The sequence below is a fragment of the Adiantum capillus-veneris genome, chromosome 16 (genome assembly GCF_014529385.1).
Source record: "Adiantum capillus-veneris isolate H3 chromosome 16, ASM1452938v2, whole genome shotgun sequence".
Classification (NCBI taxonomy): domain Eukaryota; kingdom Viridiplantae; phylum Streptophyta; class Polypodiopsida; order Polypodiales; family Pteridaceae; genus Adiantum; species Adiantum capillus-veneris.
The window spans coordinates 117,988,702-117,997,725 of record NC_140946.1 but is presented as its reverse complement, the minus strand read 5'-3'; positions in this window follow the sequence as shown (position 1 = coordinate 117,997,725).

The window sequence follows — 9,024 nt, the reverse complement described above, 5'->3', positions numbered from 1 at the left end:
CAAAATGGTGTTGCTGAGAGGAAAAACAGGTCACTAACGGAAATGGCACGATGTATGGTCAAAAGTCAAGCTTTGCCGCATTCTTTTTGGCTTGAGGCCATCATGTGTGCCACTTATGTACTTAACAGGTGTCCTACGAAAGCTTTGCAGTCTATTACTCCATATGAAGCATGGCATGATAGAAAACCTTCTATTGAGCACATGCGTGTTTTTGGTTGTTTGGCATATGCTTTGGTGCCACAAGTGCAGCACAGAAAATTGGATGATAAGGCTGTCAAATGTATTTTTGTTGGTTATAGTGCTGAAAGCAAAGGTTACAGGTTGTATCATCCGCAAACAAAACGTATTCTGGTTTCACGGGATGTAGTGTTTGTGGAAGACTCTGTTCAGCCCTTGCTGTCATGTACTAGAGACAGTAATGTAAGCTCACAGGACATTTATGACACTTTGCTGCCTCTTTTCAGTGGTGGAAATACGAATGTAAGTTCCAATGAGGCAAATGTACAGCCTATGGGGGTTTCTGAAAATGTTTTAGAACAGCCTATTATTGATGCAGATGTACATGATGTACTTGATGAGGAAAGGGTTGAAAATGAGCAGGCTAGAGGTATGCCAAAATGGCTGGTGCACACTTTGCGTGGCAGTAAATTGGATGCACCTTTATCTAGTCGTACTCGTTCAGGCTCTCGCCATGCATCTTATGCATCAGATTGTTATGCTTTGGCTGTGTCTAGTTTACATGATGTTGAGGAGCCTCTGTCTTTTGATGAAGCACAGAATTCAGAAAATTGGATTGCTGCCATGAAATCAGAATATGATGCACTTATAGAGAATGACACATGGACTTTATGTGATTTGCCTCCTGGCAAAAAGGCCATTGGTACGAAGTGGGTTTACAAGTTGAAACGCAAGCCGGATGGTGAGATCAATCGCCATAAGGCTCGACTTGTTGCAAAGGGTTATGCACAACAAAAAGGCATAGATTATGAAGAGACTTTTGCTCCCACTTGTCGTATGACTACTGTGCGTTTTCTATGTGCATTGGCAGCTCATTTTGGTTGGGATGTACATCAATCAGACATTGTTACTGCTTTCTTGAATGGTGACATATTTGAGGAAGTTTATGTAACGCAACCTCGCGGTTTTGTCATAAAAGGACAAGAGGACAAAGTGTGCAAATGTAAGAAGGCTTTGTATGGGTTGAAGCAATCTCCTCGTGCTTGGTATGAGAAAGCTGACACTCATTTGGTTAAACGAGGCTTTCGTAACAGTCCAACAGAAAGCACATTGTATGTAAAGCGTGAGGATGATGTATTTCTCATTGTGGTTCTTTATGTTGATGATTTGCTGATCACTGGACCAAATGAGAGACATATTGCTGAATTTAAGGCTGATTTGAATGCTACTTTCAAGATGAAAGATTTGGGGCTGTTGCATCATTACTTGGGTATACAGTTTAAGCAGTGTGATGGTGGTATTGCCTTGTGTCAGAAAAGTTACATAGAGACATTGCTATGTAAGTTTGGACTTGAGGATTGCAAACCTATTGCCACTCCCATGGAAACAGGTTTGAAGTTGAGTCTACATGATGCTGGCGATCCTGCTGATGTCACTCTTTACCAAACTGCTGTTGGCTGCCTCATTTATGTATGCAACACGAGGCCAGATATTCAGTTTGCAGTCTCGCAGGTCAGCAGATTTATGCATAGCCCAGGGTCTAAGCATTGGCAGGCTGTCAAGAGGATTTTCCGCTACCTTAGTGGCACTTTACATCTTGGCTTGTTTTATCCCAAGGGGGGATCATTGCCGCCAGACTTACATGCTTTTTCGGACTCAGATTGGGCTGGTTGTTTTGACACGCGAGTGTCCACAAGTGGTTTTTGTTTCATGCTTGGCAGTTCATGTATATCATGGTTGAGCAAGAAGCAACCTACTGTGGCCACTTCGAGTTGTGAGGCTGAGTACAGGGCAGTCTTCACAGCTACGGTTGAGTGTGTATGGCTCAGACGCCTTATGGCTGACTTGGGTGTTGGACAGGACACTGCCAACACTATCTACACTGACAGTCAGAGCGCATTGGCAGTTGCGAGGAACCCAGTTTTTCATGCTCGCACAAAGCACATTGAGGTGCATTACCGCTATGTCAGGGAGAGGCTCTCAGCAGGAGAGATTAGCTTGGCTTATGTGCCAACACAGGACAACCTTGCAGATCTTTTCACAAAGGCATTGTCTCGTGAGAAGCTTGAAGCTTTCCGCAAAGCTTTGGGCTTACTCCCCTTTGTGGACTGATCCTGTCCTCAGGGCATGGCACTTCCCTTTACTCATGTGCCAGCTCTCGTTCACCGCATCACTCCAGGGGGGATTTGTTACCATATACATGTGGTAGTGATGTGTGTGAACACACTAGGACCGCCGGGGCATTTTTTCCCTCTTTAGGAGGTTTTTTCCCCCGTGCATTGTATATACACCCATCACTCTAGGGCTATCTATCTTTCCATTGCACACTAAGTAACACACTCTCTATCGTGTGCCTTGAGCTTCCTTCGTCTTCTCCAAGTTGTGTGTGTTTCTCTGCAACCCTAATTCCAACAAATTTTCCACTAACCAATGAATTGCTAGAAAGAATGCATGCAGCCAAGCAAAGAAAGATAAAATGGCAGCAGGTTATTGATGAAGCCCAAGAGGAAGCTTGGATTCGGGTACTCAAAAGGAAAGCTGCTCTCAAGAATCAACAAACACCTATTCCCATTAACACTTTGGAAATAGATGACCGAAAATGGGAATTGCACAAAGATGCCGTGTCAACGGATGAGAAATGGTTAGATGGAATGGACCTTCGCATCAAAGTATAGCTCAACAACCATAGCACAAATGCATTGGTCGATACATGAGCTAGAGTAAATGCAGTCAGTTATTCCACGTACAAGAAAGCAACAAGTCAGTCATTGACAACAAGAATAGCTACTATCAAAGGATGCAACAAGAACCCAAACCAACATTGGGAGTAGTCAACTTGAATGTGATAGTACATGGATGTTCATGTCCTCATCATTTTGTATGCTTACTAGATGAACACATGAATGAGACAATGATTCTTGGAATTCCCTGGATGTAGATATACAAGGCAGTACCAGATTGGGATACCAATAAGCTCAAGCTATCACCTAAAGGTGGACAACTCATTGTTCCAATTGCACCAAGCAAGGAGGAATGAAAAGGATCTTACCAGCAAAGCAAACCATGGAGCAATCAATCTTCTCCATCCTATCAACAAGCAAATGCTACAAGTAGTATGCAAGGAGTCAGGAAAATTTGGGTACCAAAACCACAGCTTAAGGACAAGCTGATTCAAATTTGGGTGCCCAAAACATCATCTACAATACCAAAGACAGTTCCAAGGTTCAATACACAAAGACAAGCATCTTTGAGCAAGGAACCTAACAAGAAATGGATTTGGAAGAAAGAGGAGCACTTATCTTCTCCGAAAATTGGAAAATCGATCAAGCAATGGAGTGTTAAGTCTCAGAAACCTCAACCACACCATTCTAACCAAGACAAGCCAAGATATCGATGGCGGGTAAAAGCTTGACAATAGTCAACACTAATACCAACAGCTCAAGAAATCAGCGTGCTAAAGCATCCTGATGGTACAATCAAGCAAAGAGCACACAAGCTACAAGATTTGTTCTTTGGAAGACAGCATCAACAAGCCTTGACATCAGAAATCCTTGAGTTAGTTACTCAAGATCCAACTCTTGCACAACATAATGGTTTGAACTGCATTGATCTTCAAAGCATGGTAGAGCCAACCATGGCTATGCATAGACACGATTGTTCAACCCATGCACACAGTCGTCCCGGAGTACGCCGTCTAGGAGGGGAGGAAGGGCACTAAGTAATTAAGGGCAATGTTTGAAGAGGGAGAAAAAAGTTTGAGGTTAACGTGTGATTTTTTTGCAAAATTACCTGATAATATCCTTATAATTCATCAACAGGAGAATTGAATTGATAATATCTCCCCGATGAGTGTAAATAGTGCATATACTATCATAAAATCATAAAAAATAGTCCTTTTTTATTATTTTGCATCATTTTTCTTGATATTGAGACTTAAAAATAGAGAAATCCAATAAAAAACAATAAAGCTGTGTTTTTCAATGGATTTACTTAATTATTGGATTTTCACTTTACTTTTTTAGCGCATTTTCTTATTTTCTTTGATTTTTCTAATAAAAAGGTCAAAAATTAATAATAAATAGCAAAGGAGCTCAGATGGAAAAATTGAAGACACGCTGATGATAAAAAAGACAAGGCGGACAGGCACAAAAAATTTCAATCAAATCGGCAGATGGAAGCGGGAAGCTTAAATTAGGCGGCCATACCTACTTTTGAAGAATTCTCGCAGAATGAGCATGAATCCGATCAGGAAATTTTTTTAGTTTAGCATAGATTTCACAGCGTAGTAGGACTAACAGGGGAATTTGGGGAAAAATGGTTCAGAAAGTCCGAGTATAAATACCCAAGGTAAGCTAAAATCACCTCATTTCCACTTGTTGCCTTTTGAGAGAGAGCCTTTCGACCTTCTTCGCGTGCATTTTCTGGAGTCTACAGTTGCCTGTTTTCAGCGCTGTCTCACACGAGACATGAGGAGTAAGTTCTATACTTATCAATGATCCATTTTGTACGGCCGGTAGCTAGTCTAAACCCTTGGAAAAAACCCTAGAATCCGAGTAGTGCACGAAGACCTACGACCAAAAATCAACCATAGCGGCTTGTCAGCTCAACCAAATCAGATGAAACTTGAATTGTAGCATGCCCCAACATAATAGAACACTTCGATAGCAATAGTTGACCACTCGGCAAGGGTCGAGGCGGTCCCAAGTAGGAAAGCTAGGTTTTTGGCAGATGCCAGAATTGGATTCTGACTCCACAAACAGTTTACATACGAGGTCTATACACAATGTATATGATTGGTTTCATAAAATCAATCAAGCCAAGCCCTCAACCAGCAGAAAATGGTTCGAATGCTACAAAGCATCAAATTTGACATACGAGGTCAAATTGACTCCAAATGGGCCAAAATTGGATGAGTTGCTTCATGACTGAGTTGCGGACAAGTCCATAGCCTCAAAAGTGACTAACCAACTCTACATGCCATGTAGTCACATTAAATATCGGTGATTTTAGAGTCGACAAAGCACGAAGTGATGCCAATAAGACCAAATTTTACCAAATTCAATTTATGACTTGTTTTAGGTGTATAGAATATGTTTAGGTCAAAATTTTCAAGTTTTGCAAGAAAATGTTGACTGCAATAAATAATCGTGATTATTTACTTTTGCAATATTTTGGCTTGAAAATGGTATCATCACCTCACCTATCACTTGTACACACCTATTACATGCCAAATTTCAAGTCTGAGCCAAAATGATCAATTATAACTTGGAAAATTGCCAAAAAATGCAAAGAAGCCTTGCAAGCCAAATTCTGAGATACGAGTTACATTTTTTGATCCAAATCACCTCATATCACATACACAGGGTCTACACCATGCTTAGAACCAAGTCGTACCAAAAAATGTTCATTTTGAGAAAAAAAAAGTAATAATCGCGATTATTTACTTTTTTTTCCAAGATAGGGGAAATTTGCAACTTTGCCATCATAGGACCAAAATACATGATGTCCTAAGCCCACTAGCCAAGTTTGAACAAATTTGGAGCTCAAAATCTCAAAATTCCTTTATATCTATTGTTTCAGAGACCTAAAGCCTAAATCTGGCACCATTTTCACCATGCGCACCCAAATGAGTCCATATTTCACTCAGAGTATCTGATTGATATATACTTCAAGCCTATAATGTCAAATTTGCAAAAGTTTGACAAAATTCCTCATCTGTAAATAATCGCAATTATTTACTTTTGTTGCAATTTTTTGTTTGGACTTCACGATTTTGATCTTTACATGTTTTTATGCATCTTTGCATGTTCAAAAATTGAGTTGAAGCAAATTGGACCAAATTAGTCAGCAATTCAGAGTGAAGGAAATTTTAGAGAAGAACCTGTCAAATTTGCTAACTTTGACACTCTATTCACCTAACAGGAGCCATGCAAGCTGCAGAGAAGGCCAAGAAGAGGGTCTCGCAAAAGGAGAAGCTGCAAGAGCTACCACCATACCAAATGGACCCCAGTTCAGTAAAAATAGCCCAAGACCTACCTATCGAAAGAATAGCTTGAAGAAGAGACCACCAAGGTACACGACACCCAATCATGCGGTTGCAACCACATTTACACAAGTTCTAAAGTCCACAACTAGGCAACCAATCGACCACGCGCAGTACATGTTGTCCACATTGAAGGGGACAAAGAAAGAGGGTAAGGTAACATATCTTGGAGCACCTTAAGTTCTCACAAGAATTGCCTACCATGCTATCGGCATGGCAGACAACTTGCCACCTGCCCCAGATCAGAACACATGGATTGTGTCCGCACAACCATCCCCCTCGAGCCACAAAATCTACCAGGAGAACTTACAAATCCGGTGAAGAATCTGTCGAGAGCTCTCCAGAATGACATAAACAGGCAAGGTTTGAGAGGGAAAAGCACTCCTATGAACACAACCGCCAAGCTTAAGGCAAGGACCCTGCAAAGTGGGTACCTATAGAAGTCAAAGGGCCAAGAACAAAGCACCCCGCACGAAGAGGAGTAGGAGATCCAAAGGACCTATTAGAAAGAATGTATCAAGAGGTAGAGACATTGAAGCTGAAAGAGGCTCAAGAAGCAGAAAAGAAAGCTAAAGATGTGGCGAAGTAGCAAAAACAAGCAGAAGAAGCAACTTCACAAGGTGAAGCCCAACACGAAGAAGGTGGGATGTCCCCCATACTATCCTCACCATTTATAGAATAGCATGACCACCCCATGCCAAGCCCACCACCATCACCAACATATATAACCACATAAGCTGAGCCCACAAAAGAAACAGAGCGTGAACAGAAAGAAGACACTAGCCAAAGTACAAAAACCAAAGCCGGAAAGGGAAACATGTCCTGCACAAGAGGAGTCAACAAAGTTTGAGTAGACAAAAAGCAAGAAACAGAAGAAACCCCTTCTACCTCCGTACAGCACGAAACGGCCAAGGCATCCACAAAGCCTCAAGATGACAAAGCAAAAGAAGGCCAACCACAGCCTCAAGGGCAACAACAACCAATCGCCACGACGCCACCAAGAGAGTCACAAGAGACTACCAAAACGTCTAGGTAGCTCACAAGAAATGAAGATTGACAGACAAACAATGAGGTAATCCTGCAAGTCATTGAGTATGCAAAGCAAATGCAGGATATGAAGGAAAAACTCCGATCAACAGCACTTAGCCGCGGCACAAAGGCTAAAGAACTGGAGATGATGATTGACACTCTCTAAGGAGAGTTAGAAGACAGATTAAATGTCATCACCGATCTGCAAAAACAAGTGCTGGAATTGAAAGCTGAAGCTGAACAACATTAGCTAGCAAGAGATAAACAGCAAAAGGAAATGGAGGAGTTAGGTGAACTCCTCATGAAGTTGACAGATGCTTGCAAAACAAAAGACGAACAACTGATAAAGGTTACTAACGAGCTTCTAACTACTACAACTCTATCAGTTTAGAAGATTCAAGTGTAGCTAGATATCGTGAACGCCTCCTTGCAATACTCAAAGTAGAAGATAAATGACCAGGAAACCTTTTTGCGACAGATACAAGAAAATCCCACAGTTGCCTTGATCAAAGGGAAAGACGAAGTGTACAAAGCACTAGAGAAAAAGAATAAAGACCTCGAGCTAGAGCTAAAGCTGGAACAATATCAACGCAGAGACCTAGCATTAATGTGGATGCAACGAGAAGAAGAGCTGCTCAAAGAAATAGTAGAGCTAAAAAGAGTCAACTAGTTGCTGAGAGATGGACAACAAGAGGTTGATACAATGCCAATGGTCCAGCTGTCAAAAGATGAGGAAGATGCGCTCAAAGAAAAGATTACCTAGGAAGTGCATGAGCAGTGGAAAGCAATGATGGATTGGGAGTTGAGAGTTCTTCACTCTGTCAATGTTACTCAACTCACTCCCAATCAAATCAATGCACAATGGCATCAACAATCCCTGCCATATCCCTTGATAAAGGTGGAGTTGCTCCAGGTCAAAGAAAGACTTTATAAAGACATGCAAGTAGAAGGCACAGATGAAGACATGCAAGTAGAAGGCACAGATGAAGACCACCCTAATTGGAGGAAGAGCTGGTTGACCCAAGAATCCAAGGTACCTGATTCTGTTCACAAGAGCACCTATGGCACTTCAAAAGGATTCCACTTTTTGTCTTGTACCAAGAGTAAGGACCTGGCAAGTACATGAGGCAATAACAAAGAAGGAGCCAACCTGATTGAATTATCCAAGATTGCCAGCTCCAAAAAAGGGACCACTGACCGAAGAATACATGGTGAGAACCCTAATGAGCACCATGTCATTCTTCAAAAGTCTTCCTGATCTATCATGTGCAATGCTTTATAAAATTTTTCGAATGCTGCTCACTTGCATTGAAGTATTTCATGAGCCAGAGCAAGAAGGAGCCCCCGTGGATGTCATTCCTCAAGGGCAATAAAGGTTTATGCTATGATGTCAGTGGCCAACCTTTCGAAGAAGTCCTCTATGGCTTCTACACCCGCTGTATGTTCTTACCTTCTCATAATATGTTAGCATTTGAGGAAGCATTTTACACAGGGTTCTTCACTTGGCAAACGAAGATTTTTGGGCCAATGATCAACAACTTGACCTCAAGATTTGTAGGCTACTCCGCGCTTAAAAACAAAGTCACTATGCAGTTTTTGCAGGTGCCAGATAAAGAGAGAAAGATCAGATAAGAAAAGGGTCTACATGCACTTAAAAATCACCTCGCCAACCATCAACCCAAAGACTATTTCAGCCCATAAAGCTGTGTCAAGGGACGACACATGCAAGGAGGGGGGGAATGTTAGCAGCAAGCTAATTCGGATACGATTTTTTG